Genomic DNA, 18,406 nt, shown 5'->3' with positions numbered 1-18,406 from the left:
GTACGCCTCCGGCGGCGCTTTGCTTGGAGGTTGCTGCTGTTACTGTAGGGATGTGTTTGATGCTGGTCCATGCATTTGGCGACACACCCTGGAGACTCTCTTGGATACGGACACCATTAACGTCAAACGGAGAGTTTTAGAGCAACCAAGAGTGACCACTGTTTACCGAGCACTTTCTCTGAAGCACGCACTGCGCTACGTGCTCTCAATAATTAGCCACATTCATTTAATCCTATGAAGTCGGAATTATTTAGTCTTATTTTACAGATGACACTACAGGCCAACAAAAAAGCTCAGTAAGAATTCCATTATGGTGGTTGGGGGGGGGGGGGGCGCTTATGTTCAAATCAGAAGGAATTCCAGAGGGACACCCTTCATTTATCAAGCACTGAAGGAGAGTAGAGATCGTGTTGGTGCTGAGGATTCAGTGGTGAACATATGCACCAGACAAGTAGAAGGACAATCAGAATAACTGTTAAACGCTGATATGAAGTTGGTTCTATATGAGCACCCATGGAAGAGTAGGGAGAACAGGCAGGTAGGAGGGAAAATGGTGGTCTGTTAGGGACTGCAGACAGTTCAGGGTGGCAGCTACGAAGGGGAGTGGTGAAAGATGAGTAGAGCAGGGGTTGGCAAACTTTAAGGGCCAGACAGTAAAGATTTTAGGGTTTTGTGGGCCATACTGCCTTGGTCGCAGCTACTCAACTTGTAGCTGAAAAGAAGCCATAGACAGTATGAATGGGTAGAGTTGTGTTCCAGTAAAGTTTTTTTTATGGATGCTGAAGTTTGAATTTCATGTAGTTTTCACTGTCATAAAATATTAATATTTTGAATTTTCATATATATATGTATGTATATATAAAAGTTTTGTTTATTTTGAGAGAGACAGAGATAGCATGAGTTGGGGAGAGGCAGAGAGAGAGGGGGAGAGAGATAATACCAAACAGGCTCCTCCCTGCCAGGGTGGAGCCGGTCACAGGGCTTGAAACTCAAGAAACTGTGAGATCATTACCTGAGCCAGAACTGAGGGTCAGACGCTTAACCAACTGAGCCACTCAGCCGCCACATCATATTTTGATTTTTCCAACCGTTAAAAAATGTAAAGGCTTTACATTGGAAACAAAAACGGGCAGTGGGCTGGATTTGGCTGGTTGGTAGTATGTCCTCTCCTGATCCGAAAGCTAAACTGGGGCCTGATGATCTGTGTTATATTAAACAATTTAGGCTTTGGGTGGAGTCATAGATAAGTTTTAAGCAAGGACAGGGCATGCATAGGTAAAATGAGTTTTAGAAAGAACTCTAGCTGTTAAGCATTAAAAGAACTGTAGAGGTCACAGGTGGAGACCAGATAGGAGTCTTTTGATGACAGCTTAAGTTAAAGTAGTAACAGTGGAATGGATGGACAGATTTGAGAGGTAATAGAAGGAGAACTGATAGGATACAGAGATTGGTGGGGATGAGGGAAAGTGAAGACTCAAGGCTAATTTCTAGGCTTTGGGATTGGAGAATTATGTGGCATATGGTGGTGCTATTTATTGAGCTGAGAGGATTATAGGAGCTTTTTGAAGAGGAGGGTATTTAAATGTTGGACATGTGGATTTTGAAGTATCTATGGAAAATGTAGGCATGGAGCTTTAGGTCTGCAAATTGTGCTGGTTTGCTTATAAAGACGAGATTGAGGGGTGCCTGGGTGGCTCAGTTGGTTAAGCCTCTGACTTCGGCTCAGATCATGATCTCATGGTTCCGTGGATTCGGGCCCTGTGTCGGGCTCAGTGCTGACAGCTCAGCCTGGAGCCTGCTTTGGACTCTGTGTCTCCCTCTCTCTCTCTCTGCCCCTCCCCCACTCACGCTCTGTCTCTGTCAAAAATAAATAAACGTTGAAAAAAATTAAAAACATAATAAAATAAAGATGAGATTGAATAGCAATGACAATACATCCATTTACTTATTAATACAGTAATTTTTTTGGAAGAATTCTCTGCTGTTCTGGGAGCCAATTACACTTTGGAAGACCATAGGAGAGCTTGACAGAGCAGATAAGGTAGGACTTCATGGTCTTTTCTGTCTGTTGAGTGCTGCACATCTGTCCATCTAGGTCTTCCCACTGATTACTTGATTCTTCAAGCCCAGGGAAATATAGGCCACGTCCCCATCATTATGAGATGTTCAGCCTTGGGTGCCTGAATTGTTCTCAGTGGTCAAAGGAAGTCATCACAGCTGTTTTTTTGTTTTTTTCTTTTAAGAAAATAATTATATAATGAGATAGGATGACAAAGTTCTAGTTGTTTCTAGCCAGTTATTTTAAAGGTCAAAGATGTGTAAGCCCTCATGATATGAAAATTATTAGAACTATTTTGATTATGATTTCCTGCAGCTTTTAGGACCTGTGGTATCTACAAACCAGCCTCTCCGGTATTTAGCATACTGTATCAAGAATTTATTTTGAGTCTCCACTGAATAAGATAGATCTGATATACATTGTGATTGCCTTGACAGTTTTATTTCATCCTTTCCTCTTTTCTTTTCTTTTCTTTTCTTTTCTCTTTTCTTCTTCTTCTTCTTCTTCTTCTTCTTCTTCTTCTTCTTCTTTTTCTTCTTTTTATTATGGCAGCCATGTGGTTTGGAGAACTGACCCCATCTTCAGAGGTGGGTCTAGATTAGGCTAATCAGTGATTGCTGCAGTAATTGATTCAGGGATAAGCAGACCTTAATCAAGAAATCACCATATTCCCTCAGCCACAGAGTTGGATTCAAAAATAGGCCCAGGGGCATGTGACCTATTTGGGACCAATAAGCAGGAAAAGTTTTGCTGCAGATTTTTGAGAAAGAAGTTTTCTCAAATTTATGATAATGCTTCATGAATCAACATTCTCAGCATTGTCACGTTGAATGAAGTTATATAGAGGAAGACAGATTAAGAGAATCAAGGGAGAGCAGCTAGGGTCCTGATTGAACCGTGCCTGAACACCACCCTTCCTCTCTATTATGAAATGACAAAAATAAAACAATTTAGCATCGAGTTTGATGTTCTTTACTCGAGGGAAAAACATCCATAGATTGAGGGAATCAGTGCCCCACAAGCAGTGGAGCACTCTTCCCATGGGATGTTTGGGCAAGAATGAGTTTATAGTGTTTGAAGCAGCAACAAGGAAACAGGGAATGATTGGCTAGGGGGTCAGGGATTTCCTTATAAGGCCAGTATGTTAATCAGGGAATAAAGAAAGAATATTTGGCTTAAGCTGATTGGCTGGAGTTGCATATCTGAGAACAAATAAATCATTGCAGATTCTTAGCAGTTGGGGATTGGCTGACTGGATATACCAAACTCTGGTGAAGCAGAGCATTTACAGAAACATGAAAGTTAGAATCCAAGTTTTGTTTTGCTGATGTGGCAACTTGGGCAGGGGTGGCTTTATTTTGTGCTGTCACACAATTCAGTTAATTCCCTTTGTTGTTGATAAAATTAGTGGAGTTGAATTTTCTGTTTCTTGCTGCCAAAACATCCTAACAATTATGTATCCATAACAGGAGTCACCAGCATATAAATGGAAATTGAAGGTATGGGAATTGATGAGCTCACCCATCAGATGTATATAGAGTGAGAACAACAAGTCCTTGGAGAGGCAGCTGAGAACAGCCGTTGACTGGCAATTGACACTGAGAAGGAACAGCCAAAAAGGTAGGGGAAAAAAACAGTGGGGTGCTACAGAAGATAAACATGAGCAAAATTGTCACATGCTGAAGAGATGTCAAGTGGAATAACACTTGAAGGTAGTTCAGCCACAGGAAGGTCATTGAGGGTCCTTGAGGTGATGGTAAAGGATGTAGTCTGATGTAATGGGAGGAATGAAGGGGAAGAGAAGAAATAAACACACAAGTAGCCCAGCTCTCACAATACATACTTGTTCAAATGAATTGCTGCTTCTATTAAGACTCATGCTGAGAAGAAAAGGAGATTGTATAAAGGTAGAGCTCTTTGAATTTTTTTTTAATGTTTATTTTTGAGACAGAGGGAGACAGAGCGTGAGTGGGGGAAGGGCAGAGAGAGAGGGAGACACAGAATCTGAAACAGGCTCCAGGCTCTGAGCTGTCAGCACAGAGCCTGATGCAGGACTCGAACCCACGAACCATGAGATCATGACCTGAGCCGAAGTTGGACGCTTAACCAACTGAGCCACCCAGGTGCCCCATAGACCTCTTTTTCAAAGAAGGTAAAATGGGATAATTCAGGATGATTTATGGACCTTCTGGGTGTCAAACATGGTAAATACTTACATGATCTCATGTAGTCAATCATCAACCAAGTCTGAGATATCATGCTATCTTATAGATGAAGGTGAGCCTTACCTAAATAAATAGCCGTGTCAGACTCCAAAGACCGTGCTCTTCCTACTTTATTTGGGTGCTCAGGAGAGGTTTATTTTATTTTCGAGAGACAGAGAGAGAAAACTGGGGAGGGGCAGAGAGAGAGGGAGCCAGAGGATCTAAAGCAGGCTCTTCATTGAGAGTGGAGAGCCCAACGCGGGGCTCAAACTTATAAACCATGAGATCATGACCTGAGCCTGAGTCGGACGCTTAACCAACTGAACCACCCAGGAACCCCAGGAGAGAGGTTTATGATGCATCCAATACCATCAGTATAACTTGCAAAACTCCTTTTCAAAAGGTTATTAGGAATTTCAAGATGGTGACAGCAGAGCATTAAACCAAGGCTGGGCCTTGTACGACTGCATCATTAGTTTGCCCATGAAGCTGGCCTTGGTATATCCAGTACTTACCAAGAAAATCAGTTCCAACTACTGTCTATCCAGTAACTCTTTGTCAGAATAAAATTCAGAAAGAAATGTGAACACAGGGAAACTTCTTTAAAAAGTTGAAGTACAGTTGACATATTACTTTCAGGTGTACAACATGGTGAGTTGACAGTTATGTACATTACGCAATGCTCATCATAAGTTGTCATTATACAAAGTTATTATAATATTATTGACTATATTCTCTATGCAGTACTTTTCATCCCTGTGACTTATTTTATTTTATGTTTTATAACTGCAGGTTTCTACCTCTTTATCCCTTTTACCTATTTTGCCTTTTATTTGCTAATAAATAAGCGAACCAGGCCTTCAGAAGTAGTGGCTCATCTCATAGAATAGGAGGAATTTATAGCTCTGATGATATGGCGGATATTTATAGCTCAGATATGGCAGTTGACAGTTCAGATTGGATAAGAACAAGATGTTCCTGTCTTTTTGAAAGGAAAACAGGATGTTCTTATTTTTGTGGCTTATCTCAAGAGGCAAAGATTTCAGGATTTCCTGTTAGTAAATGCTTTTGGGAGGTTCCTGTTATTCATGGTTTATCTTGGAATGCAAGGTTGTTAGGAATAAGTCTTTTGTGGTGCATGGTAAGTGATTTGTGGACAGTGCTATGCTAAGGGCAGGATGTCATTTTCCCATTCTCCCCTCTTTGCTTGCTGTGCCCACTTTGCTATAGTTTCCTCTAGCTCGAAACCTCTTCCATTTCCTACCCTAGCTACCATATAAAGAAAACTTTATATGTTTCTCTGGGCAGGTTATATAAGAATACTAAGCAACATTACTTTCCTTAAATTATGCTATTTATTCCTAGTGTGTTTGTGTATGTAAAGAAAAATATATAATAAATGTATACAGATAAAATGATTAAGTATACCTTATGCTATGTATGTATGTGTATATATGTACACACACAGTTGACCCTTGAACAACGTGGATTCGAACTATGCAAGTCTACTTATATGTGGGTTTTTTCCAGTACTGCAAATGTATTTTCTTTATGTTTTTCTTCACTTATAATATTTTCTTCTCTCTAGCTTACTTTATTATAAGAATACAGTATATAATACATATAACATATAAAATATGTGTTAATTGACTTTATGTTTTGGTAAGCCTTCCTTCTGGTCAACAGTAGACTATTAGTAATTGAGTTTTGGGGGAGTCAAAAGTTATATGTGGATTTTCGACTGCATAGTGGGTAGGGGCATGTAACCCCCACGTTGTTCAAGGGTCAACTGTATATGTGTGTTTTTGTGTGTGTGCATGTGTGTGCATGTATGTAGTAAATCTTGGGTCATTTATAAGAACGTATAGGCATACAAGTAGATAGAAATAAATTGTTGTTCAAATCATCTTTACATGTCATATCAAAATATAAGAACAGGCTATGAGTTAGGGTCTTCACTCTTAAACCATATTATATTTATTTTTTTAATTAAAATTTTTTTTTTAATGTTTATCCATCCTTGAGAGAGAGACACACACAGAGTGTGAGCAGGTGAGGGACAGAGAGAGAGGGAGACACAAAATCCAAAGCAGGCTCCAGGCTCTGAGCTGTTAGCACAGAGCCTAATGCGGGGCTCGAACCCACGAATGGTGAGATCATGACCTGAGCTGAAGTCAGATGCTCAACTGACTGAACCACCCGGGTGCCCCATATTGCTTATATATAGATTCAAAATAGCAATTGCTCTTCTAAAGTTAATTTTCAGCTCAGTATAACCTATACTTCATCATCCACTGTTAACTCCAAATCTTCAGTTGGGTGTTAGTGTCCAGACCAGGTGCAAGATGGAACCACTTATGCTAAGCCCACATCAGCAAACTGGAATTTAACTAAATTTCTGTGCTTGGCTCTCCCAGAAAAAGTGGGCCTAGGCCAACCAATCAGTGCTTGCCTGTCCACACAAGTTATCTAACCTGGCTCCAAGACTCTCCTTTGCTCCATATAAGGGAAGTAATCCTGCTTTAACCAATCAGCAAATGCCTAGTACAGCTTCCTTGTTCCTTCTCATTTTGGTCTGTAAATATTTCTTGCCTTGTACAGCTCTTTAGAGCTCCTTTCTATCTGCTAGACTGGATGTTGCCCCATGTATGAGTTGCTGAATAAAAGCCTACTAGATCATTAAATTATGGAAAAAACTCTGTTAACAGTATCAGTGATAATTGTGAATACTTACTGGGTGGCTAGAATAGTGCCTTGCACACAGTGAATATTTTACAGGGTCAAACTCATTTGACCCTCAAAGAAATCCTCATTGGCAGGTATTTTTACTGTTATCATACCGATTTTCCACTTGAGGAAACTGAGGCCCAAAGAGATTAAGAAACATGCCCAAGTCCATGTGGCTAGTCAGTGGTAGAGCTGGGATTTGAAGCCAAACAATTAGGCTGCAGAGCTGGGTTCTTAAACAATACTATATTGTTGCCTCTACCTCTTTAAAATAAAAACTCTTGATAGTTCTTCATAATTATAAAATATAGTTATCAGAGATTTAGAACTAAAAGGTATCTTAGCTATAACTCATTCCATCATCTTAATTTTGTAGTTTCAGGAAAGTTGACTGATTTCTCAAGATTTCTGAGCAAAGATGGAACTAGAATATGTTTGCTAATTCCTTGCCCAGTACATTTTCTATTTCTCAGATCTTTAGGTTGTAACTCTAAAGGGGGCTGAAAACAAACAGAATAAAGAGAAGCCAGATGAGTGACTACTTTATTATCCTACCATGTGCAGGTTATTTCCAGGTAGGAATGTCCTTAATTGGTGCCAATGTGAAAGTATTTAATTTCTTTTTGTATCTCATACTGTGTCTTACTCTAAATTGGAAACAACAGTGCCCATGCTCATGAATTCTTGTGCATTGTTAAAATTTTCCATTGACTGAACCCTTGATTTAATTTGTAGATAGGCTATAGACCCAGGTCTTTCAAATTCTCAGGAGTTTGAGGCATAAAATGTATGACTCAGGATTCTTGCAGGAAACAGCTGCAGAAGTTCAAACAGGATAGGCAAGGAGATATTAATAAAGAGGCTGTTTATAAAGATGTGGGCAGAATGTAGGGAAAGCAGGGATAAGGGTGGTTCAATACCTAGACTAGCAATAGCAGGAAGCCCTTACCTCTCCTAGTCCTGAAAGCCAGGAAGGGAACAGTTACCAAAACCAGAGAGAGTGGCCATAGGTGAGGCCATCTAGAAGCAGCTATGGCTTTTGGGCCAGTAAAGGGATGTAGTCAGCCTATGGCAACACAGCTGGCAGGGATCCTGGAAGAGTAAATGCTCTAACCCCATTCTTCATCCCCCTTTAGATCTCCTGGTGCTTCTGTGCATAGTTTCAACACACCCAGAAATTAGAGGTGCAGTCTACAAAAGTCAGCCTCTTAGAGCCCAAAGTAGAGAAGGATAGAGTGGAAAATAACGGATTCATAAGCCACTGATTTTTATATAAAATAATTAAATATCACAAACATTTTGAAAATTAATAAGTAATAGCTTAGTCTGAGCCGAAGTAATAATTGTTGTAGTTTTATAACAGTGAGAGGGATGGCAATTGTGGTCTTTAATCATGATGCTGAGAGCCAGTGCAACAGCAGCTTAAGTTTTGCCTTTTCCTAGTTAGCTTCATTATTTTTATAAAACTATACAATTCGTAACTACATTTATTAGTCATTTGCAATAGAATCTAATGCCTGTTATTTCTGTCAGATAGACTTTAAAAATCCATTAATTACATTTATTCAAATAACTGTTTAATACCTATTATTTGCCAGGCAGTTTATCAGTAAACAAATGTCTCTCTTGGAGTTTACACATTAGTGTGAGAGCTACAAAACAGGCACACAAACAAAGCAGTATATGGAGATAAGGGCTATAAAGAACTATAAAGATAGAATGGGGGAGAGATGGGGGAGAAGGGGGAGAGACAGAAAGAGAGGGATTAGTTTTACTCTGGTGGTCAAGGAAGGCATCTTTAAGGCTGTAACATTTTTGCTGAGATTTGTTAAAAGATAAACTGAGGGGTATTAAAAATTTTATTTGAGCAAAGGTGGATTGGAATTGGGCAGTGCCAAACCAAAAGCAGTTATGAGTGCTGAGCCAACAATTCAGAAGAAAGACTTGTATAGAGAAAGTGCAGAAGCAAAGAAAGGAAATTATTTGATTGGCTATATATTAAAGTCTAGTTGGCTTTTTGTGATTGGTTATCCTTAGTGTTTTGATATTGGAACCTTGAGGCATTTACAGGCTTAGATTTTGGCTTGCATACGTAGGCCACCATGGCATTAGAGCCACCTCAGTCTAATGGCCTCCTTGTTTAATTAGTTTAACAGACTTGAAGGATGAAAGGAGCTAACCATGAAGGGATCTGGGGACAGAAGGAAAAGAAAGGCTCTGAAGCAAAAAATGTGCTCGGTAAAGTTCGAAGGATTGAAGGAGCCAGGTGGAAGGTGCCCCAGGGAAAGAGAAGAACTGTGGTGATAGTGAGCATGTACATCCATAGGACCTTCATGCCTGGGACTTCTGGGATTGCAATTCTGGGTTGGGGTCATGGTGTTGATGAGAGCATTTAGAATCTGAGACTGTTAAATCTCAGAGCCATGAAGCTTGCATGGGAAGAGCTTGGGCTGTAACCTCAGAGTTGGAACGCTTATTTTTTCCACAGTGAATGTAATGTGATTTGTAACAATGGTGAAGTTTTGGGGTGATGGGCGGTTCATGAGGTCTGGAGCCAATGGCCCAGAAATAATTCTTGAAGACATCTTAGGGGGCAAAAAAGGTGATTATTAAAGCATGGGGACAGGACCCATGGGCAGGAAGAGCTGCCCTGGGGTTGTGGGGAGTGACCATTTTATGGAGTTGGGGGAGATGAAGTTAAGAGGGGAGATAAAGTCAAGAGGGAGTTTCCAAAGAGACTTTCATATACTAAAGACTTACTGGAGGCCTAGCTATTAGCAAGGTAAGGTTCCCCGCCCCCCTCTTCTCTCTCTCAAGTCATTAACATTAAGACAGTAGGGAGTTCCTGGACGTTAGGCTGTGATGTGGTTGCCTTTTTCTGGTAAACTGGTGGAGACTCTTATCAGTTTAACCATTTGTTTTTGTTTTTGTTTTTGTTTTTTTGTCCTTTCCTGTTTTGGTGTGGCTGGGAGTGTCCAAGGAATATCATATATTTCCTACCTCGGGAGGGGGTGTGGGCTAACTTGTACTTTGCCCTCAGTTTGCCTCAAGCTTCCTCATCAATAGGACACATATATTTGGTCTTCATCTTGTTTCTGGCAGAGCTCCTAAAACCCTTGGATTTTTTTTTTTTTACATTTATTTATTTAGAGAGAGAGAATGTGCGTGCATGTGGGAGGGGCAGAGAAAGAGGGAGAGAGAGAATCCCAAGCAGTCTCTGAAGAGCCTGATTTGGGGCTGAAACTCAGGAACTGTGAGATCTGAGCAGAAATCAAGAGTCCTGTGCTTAACCTGCTAAGCCACCCAGATGCCCTAACCCTTGGAATTTCTTAAGAGCAATGGGAGTAGCCTTTGTTACAATATTTGGTCTTTTGTCCTTTGTTCCTGAAATAGCTCCAGATCCTTAAAGGTGAAAGGAGTGTCTTGTTATTCATAACAAGCCCCTTTCAACCACACCTGAGTTTATGTTAATGTGGTAATTTTTGAAAAGGCTCTAAGGATGGGGGCTGGTTGCCAGGGGAAGCTACTGGATTAGAAGGTTGGAATTTTTAGTCCCACCCCCCATCTCTGGGGAGGGGAGAAGGGCTGGAGGTCACCAGTGGCCAATGATTTAGTCTGTCATGCCTGTGTATGAAGGCTCCATAAAAACTCAAAAGAACAGGTTTGGAGAGCTTCCTGGGTTGGCAAACACATGGAGATTTGGGGAGGGTGTTGCACCCCAGAGAGAACATGGAAGCTCCATGCTCCTTCTCCCAAAACCTGCCCTATGCATTTCTTACATATGGCTGTTCCTGAGTTACATTTCTTAATAATAAATTGGTAATCTAATAAGTAAAATGTTTTCCTGACTTCTGTGAGCCGCTTTAGCAAAGTAATTAAACTGGAGAAGGGGTTCGTGGAATTTCCAATTTATAGCCAGTAGGTCAGAAACACAGGTGACAACCTGGACTTGTGACTGGCATCATATGTGAGTGTGGGAGGGGATTTGTGAGCCTTTAACTTGTGAGATCCTGTGCTATCCCCAGGTAGATAGTGTCAGATCTGAGTGAAATTGTAGGACACCCAGCTGGTGCTGCAGAATTGCTTGATGTGAAGAAAATTCACACATCTGCTGTCAGAAGTAAAGTAGTGTGCAGATGGTCCCCAACTTACAGTGTTTAACTGATGATTTTTTGACTTTATGGTGGTATGAGATTAATATGCATTCACTGTAAACTGTACTTCAAATTTTGAATTTTGTTCTTTTCCCAGGCTAGCAGTATGTGGCAGGATCCTCTTTTGTGATGTGGGTAGTGGCAATGAGCCACAGCTTCTAGCCAGCCATGATTGCAAAGGTAAACAACCAATACACTTATAACCATTCTGTTTTTCACTTTCAGTACAGTATTCAATAAATTACATAGATATTCAACACTTCATTATAGAACAGGCTCTGTGTTAGATGATTTGCCCAATGTAAGTGATCTGACCATGTTTAAGGTAGGCTAGGCTAGGGGGCGCCTGGGTGGCTCAGTCAGTTGAGCGTTTGACTCTTGATTTCAGCTCAGGTCATGATCTCAAAGTTCATAGGATTGAGCCCTGTATTAGGCTCTGTGCTGTCAGCACAGAGCCTGCATGGGATTCTCATTCTCTCTCTCTCTCTCTCTCCCTCTCTCCCTCTCTCCCTCTCTCCCTCTCTCCCTCTCTCCCTCTCTCCCTCTCTCCCTCTCTCCCTCTCTCCCTCTCTCCCTCCCTCTCCCTCTCCCTCTCCCTCTCCCTCTCCCTCTCCCTCTCCCTCTCCCTCTCCCCCCCTCCCCTGCATTCTCTCTCTCACACAAAATAAATAAACATTAAAATAATAATAAGTAGGCTAAGCTAAGCTATGATGCTCAGTAGTTTAGGTGTATTAAATTCATTTTTGACATGGTATTTTCAGCATATGTAGCTTTATCAAGGTGTAATTCCATCATAAGTTAAGGAAGATACATAGTAGCAGAATATTGAGACTAGAGGAGAAACACATGGAAGTGAGTTTTCCTTAAATTGAGTCACTTAACTCCTTGGTAATTCAGTTTCTTCACTTTTAAAATGAGGATAGTAATATAGTATCTTATCCAAAATCCACGAGGACAGATATATCTGAGAATTTCTAAATTTTAAGATTTTAGAATGCTGTCATGGTACATATACCAGATATTATGACACACCCTCACGGGGCTCTAGGGCAAATCAAACATTAATATTTCTGCATTGAAATGTATTATGGTTGACAGACTCTTAAAGTGACCCCACACTCTCCACTTCCTGGTGTTTACTCCCTTATATGATCCTGTCCCTTCAAGTGTGGGTAGGACCTGTGACTTGCTTCTAACTGAAAGAATATGGCAAAGATGATAAGATGTATATGATTGCAAGTGCATGATTATGTGATTACGTTACATAGGATTGTAGTATCCGTCTTGCTGGAGTGTCAGTCTCCGTCTTTTCTTCTCCCTACCACTCATCCTTGCTGGCTTTGAGGAAGCAAATGGCCATGGTAGTCCCGGGATGCCACACAGCAATGAATATGACTTCTAAGCTGAGGGCAGCCTCCGACTTACAGGCAGCAAACAAAACAAAACACACACACACACACACACACACACACACACACACACACACACACACACCAAACTGAAGCCCTCAGTCCTACCACCTCAGGGAACTGAATTCTGCCAATAACATGAGTAAACTTGGAAGTGGATCCTTCCCTGTTTGAACCCAGTAGAGACTGCAGCCCCAGCTGACCTTGATAGAAGCCTTGTGAGATCCTCAGCAGAGAACCCAGCTTGGACTCCTGACCAATGGAAACTTAGAGATAGTAGGGGCGCCTGGGTGGTTTAGTCGGTTAAGTGTCTAACTTCGGCTCAGGTCGTGATCTCGCGGTTGGTGAGTTTAAGCCCCGTGTGGGTCTCTATGCTGACAGCTCAGAGCCTGGAGCCTGCTTTAGATTCTGGTACTCCCTCTCTCTCTGACCCTCCCCCACTCACACTCTGTCTTCCTCCATCTCTCAAAAATAAATAAACATTAAAAAAAAAATTAGGGGCGCCTGGGTCGCTCAGTCGGTTAAGCGTCCGACTTCAGCTCAGGTCATGATCTCACAGTTTATGAGTTCGAGCCCTGCATCAGGCTCTGTGCTGACAGCTCGCAGCCTGGAGCCTGCTTCGGATTCTGTGTCTCTTCTCTCTTTGCCCCTCCCCAACTTGTGCTCTCTCTCTCTCTCTGTCTCTCAAAAAACAAATAAATGTAAAAAAAAAAAACTTTTTTAATAAAATAAAAAAAATTTAAAACTTAGAGATAGTAAATGTGTTGGTCTAAGTCACTAAATTTGTAGTAATATTGTTCCATAGCAATAGAAAACTAATAAAGTTATGGATATTCATACTTTTTTCCTGATTTTTAATTTTTAAAATAAAAAACATTATAAGTAATCTAAATAGCCTCACATCTGTTCAGGACAAATTTTGCTACCAGGAGAGTTTGGGCAGCAAATATAGGAAAAGTCTGTTGGTTTTCAGGGTCTTTTGGGCTTCCAAATTAAGATAAGAGATCTTAGACTTGTACCATATAACCTTATAGGGTTGCTGGGCGATGGAAAAAAAATACTGTGTTAAGGGTTTTGGAACAGGACTTAGCACATAAGAAGTATTCCATAAACTATGATTGACTATTATTATGATTAGAATCAGAGCTCCTGGGACAGGTCAGCCTCTCTGCTGTTATTCCTTGAAAGTTGCTTCTCAAGTTTCCCCATTTCTAACAGGAGGGCTTCTTAGCGGAGACCAGAAAGAGAGTTGGGGGAATAACTTCTGTTTATTGAGCCCCTGTTCTGGGGAGGTTTGGGCTGGGTGTTCAGCGAGCTATAATGTGAATTGCTTGTGAGTGAAAAGACATAGGGTCTGCTTGTGGCCTTACTGCTGAAGAGGTGCACAACCCTAGGGAAATGGCTTCTTGCTGAGTCTCAATTTCTTTTTTTTTAAATTTTATTTTTATTTTTTAAGTTTTTTATTTTGAGAGTGAGAGAGTGTGCAGGTGCATGAGTGCATGAGTTGGGGAGGGGAAGAGAGAGGTAGAGAGAGAACCCCAAGCAGGCTCCACTGTCAGCACAGAGCTTGATACAGACTCAATCTCAGGAACTTGGAGACCTGAACTGAGATCAAGAGTTGGACACCTAACCAACTGAGCCACCCAGGCACCCCTGAGTCTCAATTTCTTGATCTCTCAGATGGGGCTAGCTGATCCCTCCCACCTAAATATGTGAGAGGAGAGGTATGACAAGTGTACTTTAGACTGAAGGATTATTTTTGTTTTTAATGTCATTTGGAAAGGGGAAGAACATATGCAAGTTGTACCTGACCTTTTCTTATATACACAAAGGAAATGCTCCCAACCCCAATACAAAACCTCACCTTCATCCCTGTGCAGAGCACAGAGGAGTGGCTCCTTGTTTTTTGCCTAGTCTTCTGTGCAATGTGAATGGGGACTACAAGTCTCTACCTGCTCAGATCACCATACCTACCTTTGCATCCCCTATATTTTTTTAAGTTTGTTTATTTATTTATTTTGAGAGAGAGAGAGAGCACATGCGAGTGAGGGAAGGGCAGAGAGAGAGGGAGAGGGAGAATCCCAAGCAGGCTCCACGCCGTTAGTGCAGAGCTTGAACTCATGAACGGTGAGACCGTGGTCTGAGCCGAAATCAAGAATCGGATGCGTAACTGGCTGAGCCACCCAGCACCCCTGCATCCCCTATTTCTTATGCAGTTATGACCTGTACAGGATCTCTCTCTACTTCCTCCACTAGACTGTGGGTTCATGAGGGCAGTCCAGTGCCCTGCATGCACCTCAGTAAACATGGAATCAATGAAAACAGGAAAAGGAGTAAGGAGATTACCAGGTGAACAGAAGGGTAAGACACTTTCAACCTGGACACTCACTGTTGATAGTTCCAGGTATGGTCAGAATAGTCAAATTTGGATATATTTTGAGGGTTTAACCAATAGACTTGCTGAAGTATTGGAAATGAGGGAAAGAGAGAAATCAAGGCATTGTTCATTCATTCATTTTCAACTGATAATTATTGGCTATTGACTAGATACTAGGTACTATTTAAGATGCTTTAGGTGCAGAGCAAACAAGATGTTAAAGAGCTCATGTTCTGATTGATGGAGGCAAGCAATAAACAAGCAAGATATTACAAAGAATGTTAAGTGCTAAGAAGACAAAAGAGGACAATGTAACAGGTTATTAGGTAGGATATATTTGGCTGAAAACCCAATTCAGAATGGCGTGAACGTTAAGGGTTTTATGTCATGGGAAAACTCAGAGTAGGATTGTTCCACAGTTGGTTATTCGGTGGCTCGATGACATCATGGCTCCAGCTCAGCATCTCTGTGACTCTCAGGTTTTCTTCTCACGCTTGTAAGATGATTCTACAGGTCTAAGCAATACCTCCTCGCACTAAGGTGTAGGCAGGGAAAATCTGTTTTTTCTCACATCTGTCTTTTAAGGGCATAGAAATCTTTGCCTAGAAGAACCCTCCAGCTCTATCCTTATTAAACCATCCTTGCCAAGGGGAATGAGACATCATCTTTGATGTAGATCAGTCATGATTTATCCCTTGGGGTTGGACATGGGCCTGACCACCCTTGTAGCATGTAGGTATTGGATACATGAACAAAATGATGATTCTGTTAAAGAGAGAGGGAATGACCATAAGCAACAAACACTGTCATCCAAAGAGGCAGGGAATAATTAGAAAGGGTAATGTGACCTCCCTAGAGATGGTAATGCTTGTTTGAGTCTTGTCAAGAAGTAGTTGTTAGTCTTAGGAAATCTGGGGACTAGCACTGAATATAGGGTTTCTTTTTGGGGTGATGAAAATGTTCTGAAATTGATTGTGGTGATTTTTGCACGATTCTGTGAATATACTAGAATGTGTTAAATTATATACCTCAAGTGGGTGAATTATATGGCCTATGAATGATATCTCAAAGATGTTATTTTCTAAAAGAACAATAAATGCAATGCCTTGAGACTAGACAAACTTGGTATGAATCACAAAAATTGTTTGATTCACTGGGCCAGATTCAGTGGAGAATTCTCATAGCAAACTTCAGTTATAATTCATTCATTAACAAAGGGTATGAAACTCAATTTCAGAACTTTTATTTTATTATTATTATGTTTTTTGGTGCGAAAAGGTGATTTTATTAAAGCGTGGGGACAGGACCCATGGGCTGGAAGAGCTGCCTCAGAACTTTTAATAAAAGGTAGAGAAATACCCTGTATTTTCAGATGTGATATTCCCTGTTGGTGTTTTTTTTTTGTTTTTCCCCAAGAATGCAGTTTTCCAAGGCTTCAAACCACTCAGCATGGATGGCCTCCAACAGACCTGCAGCCACTAGTAGGTGGGATCTTGTCTCATCCAAAGGGCTTCTTCTGTGGCTTATAGAGGGAGATGTTACATTCTCCTTACATGTAACATCTGGTCTACTAATTCAGATGATCATTTTCCATTGGATACAAGCTTCAATGATAGATATTACCCAGCTTAGTTTCTGTCTTTCTCTTTTGTGGCTGAGATTATTTTTGCTGTTCAGGGATTAGTTTTTGTTTGTTTGTTTGTTTTTGTTTTTGTTTTTTTTGGTCCTAACACAATTATAAGAAAACATGTTTAAAAAATCACTTTAACATTATTGAAATATAGGGACGCCTGGGTGGCTCAGTCGGTTGAGTGTCCGACTTTGGCTTGGGTCATGATCTCATGGTTCGTGAGTTCGAGCCCCGCATTGGACTCTGTGCTGACAGCTTAGAGTCTGGAGCCTGCTTCTGATTCTGCGTCTTCCTCTCTCTCTCTGCCCCTCCCCAACTCCTGCTCTGTTTCTCTCAACAATAAATAAACATTAAAAAAAAAAGTTTTAAATGGGAATGCAAGCTGGTACAGCCACTCTGGAAAACAGTATGGAGGTTCCTCAAAAAGTTAAAAATAGAACTACCCTACAACCCAGCAATTGCACTACTAAGCATTTATCCAAGGGGTACAGGTGTGCTGTTTTGAAGGGACACATGCACCCCAATGTTTATAGCAGCACTATCGACAATAGCCAAAGTATGGAAAGAGCCCAAATGTCCACTGATGGATGAATGGATAAAGAAGATGTGGTATATATATGTACACAATGGAGTATTACTTGGCAATCAAAAAGAATGAAGTCTTGCCATTTGCAACTACGTGGATGGAACTGGAGGGTATTATGCTAAGTGAAATGAGTCCATCAGAGAAAGACAAAAATCGTTAGACTTCACTCATATGAGGACTTTAAGATACAAAACAGATGAACATAAAAGGGAAGGGAAACAAAAATAATATAAAAACAGGGAGGGGGACAAAACAGAAGAGACTCATAAATATGGAGAACAAACTGAGGGTTACGGGAGGGGTTGTGGGAGGGGGGATGGGCTAAATGGGTAAGGGGCACTAAGGAATCTACTCCTGAAATCATTGTTGCACTATATGCTAACAAATTTGGCTGTAAATTAAAAAAAATAAAACAGGTTAAAAAAAATTTTTTTTGAAAACACTGTGCTCACCATTGATAGGAGTACAGTGCCTTGTACAGATGAGGAAGCTGATACAAGTGTTATGTAACTGTTCTTTGTGTTTAATAAATGGCAGCACGAGAATCTGAAAAAAAATTTTTTTTAAATTATTGAAATATAGTTGACATACAATGTTGTATTAGTTTCAGGTGTAAAACGCACTGATTCAACAATTCTATACGAAAAGAAAGCATTTTTATCAGAGCCGGTGCTTTGCACCTTGCAGCTGGGCCTTTTCTAACACTCTGCAGAGGTGCAAATGAGCATTTACTAAGAACTGGCATTTGTCCAAAGCTGTGCAAGAGAGGGAGCTCAAGTCTATCTCCTAAACATAACTGAGGAACAAAAAGAAGGCCAGTGTTGCTGGAGTTCAGGGACAAAGAGATAGGCGGGACTGGATCATTTAGGGCCTTGACAGCTAACTGCAGTTGGGAGTCACTGGAAGTCTTGAAACAAGGACATGACAAGACCTGGAAGGTATTTTAAACAGATCTATTTAGAGCCATAAATTTGGGTAAAATACCTGCAACATGAGTAACTGAAGAAGACTAGTATCTAGAGTATAAAAAGTACTCCCACAAGATAAATATGATAAAAGCCAAAAAATGCAATTGGAAAATCAGCAAAATACCTGAGTCACCAGTTTCCCCAAAGAGGAAATCCAGATGGTCAATAAACATGTAAAAAATGTTCAGTCTCATTAATCAACCAGGAAAATATGCTAAAACCACACACACACACAAATACCCATATAAGCCACCAGATTGTTAAAAGTAGAAAAAAAGAATCTGATATTATC

At 40.7% G+C, this 18,406-nt stretch overlaps 1 long non-coding RNA gene across 3 annotated transcripts; it reads left to right on the top strand.

Annotated features, from left to right (window-relative positions):
• The first annotated feature begins 896 nt into the window (after positions 1-896).
• Positions 897-17,426, top strand: LOC109268804 (uncharacterized). Of its 3 annotated transcripts, none has more exons than XR_002080799.2 (4): positions 897-2,041; positions 3,529-3,679; positions 11,242-11,324; positions 16,924-17,426. It is a non-coding gene; the product is annotated as an uncharacterized LOC109268804 (long non-coding RNA). The 3 variants fall into 3 exon arrangements; XR_002080798.2 differs by having other exon boundaries at positions 16,347-17,426; XR_008419757.1 differs by having other exon boundaries at positions 11,242-17,426.
• Positions 17,427-18,406: the final 980 nt, after the last annotated feature.

This window comes from Panthera pardus, unplaced genomic scaffold, assembly GCF_024362965.1.
Source record: "Panthera pardus isolate Hobbes unplaced genomic scaffold, ASM2436296v1 HiC_scaffold_6, whole genome shotgun sequence".
NCBI lineage: Eukaryota > Metazoa > Chordata > Mammalia > Carnivora > Felidae > Panthera > Panthera pardus.
This window is presented reverse-complemented; position numbering and strand designations above follow the sequence as displayed.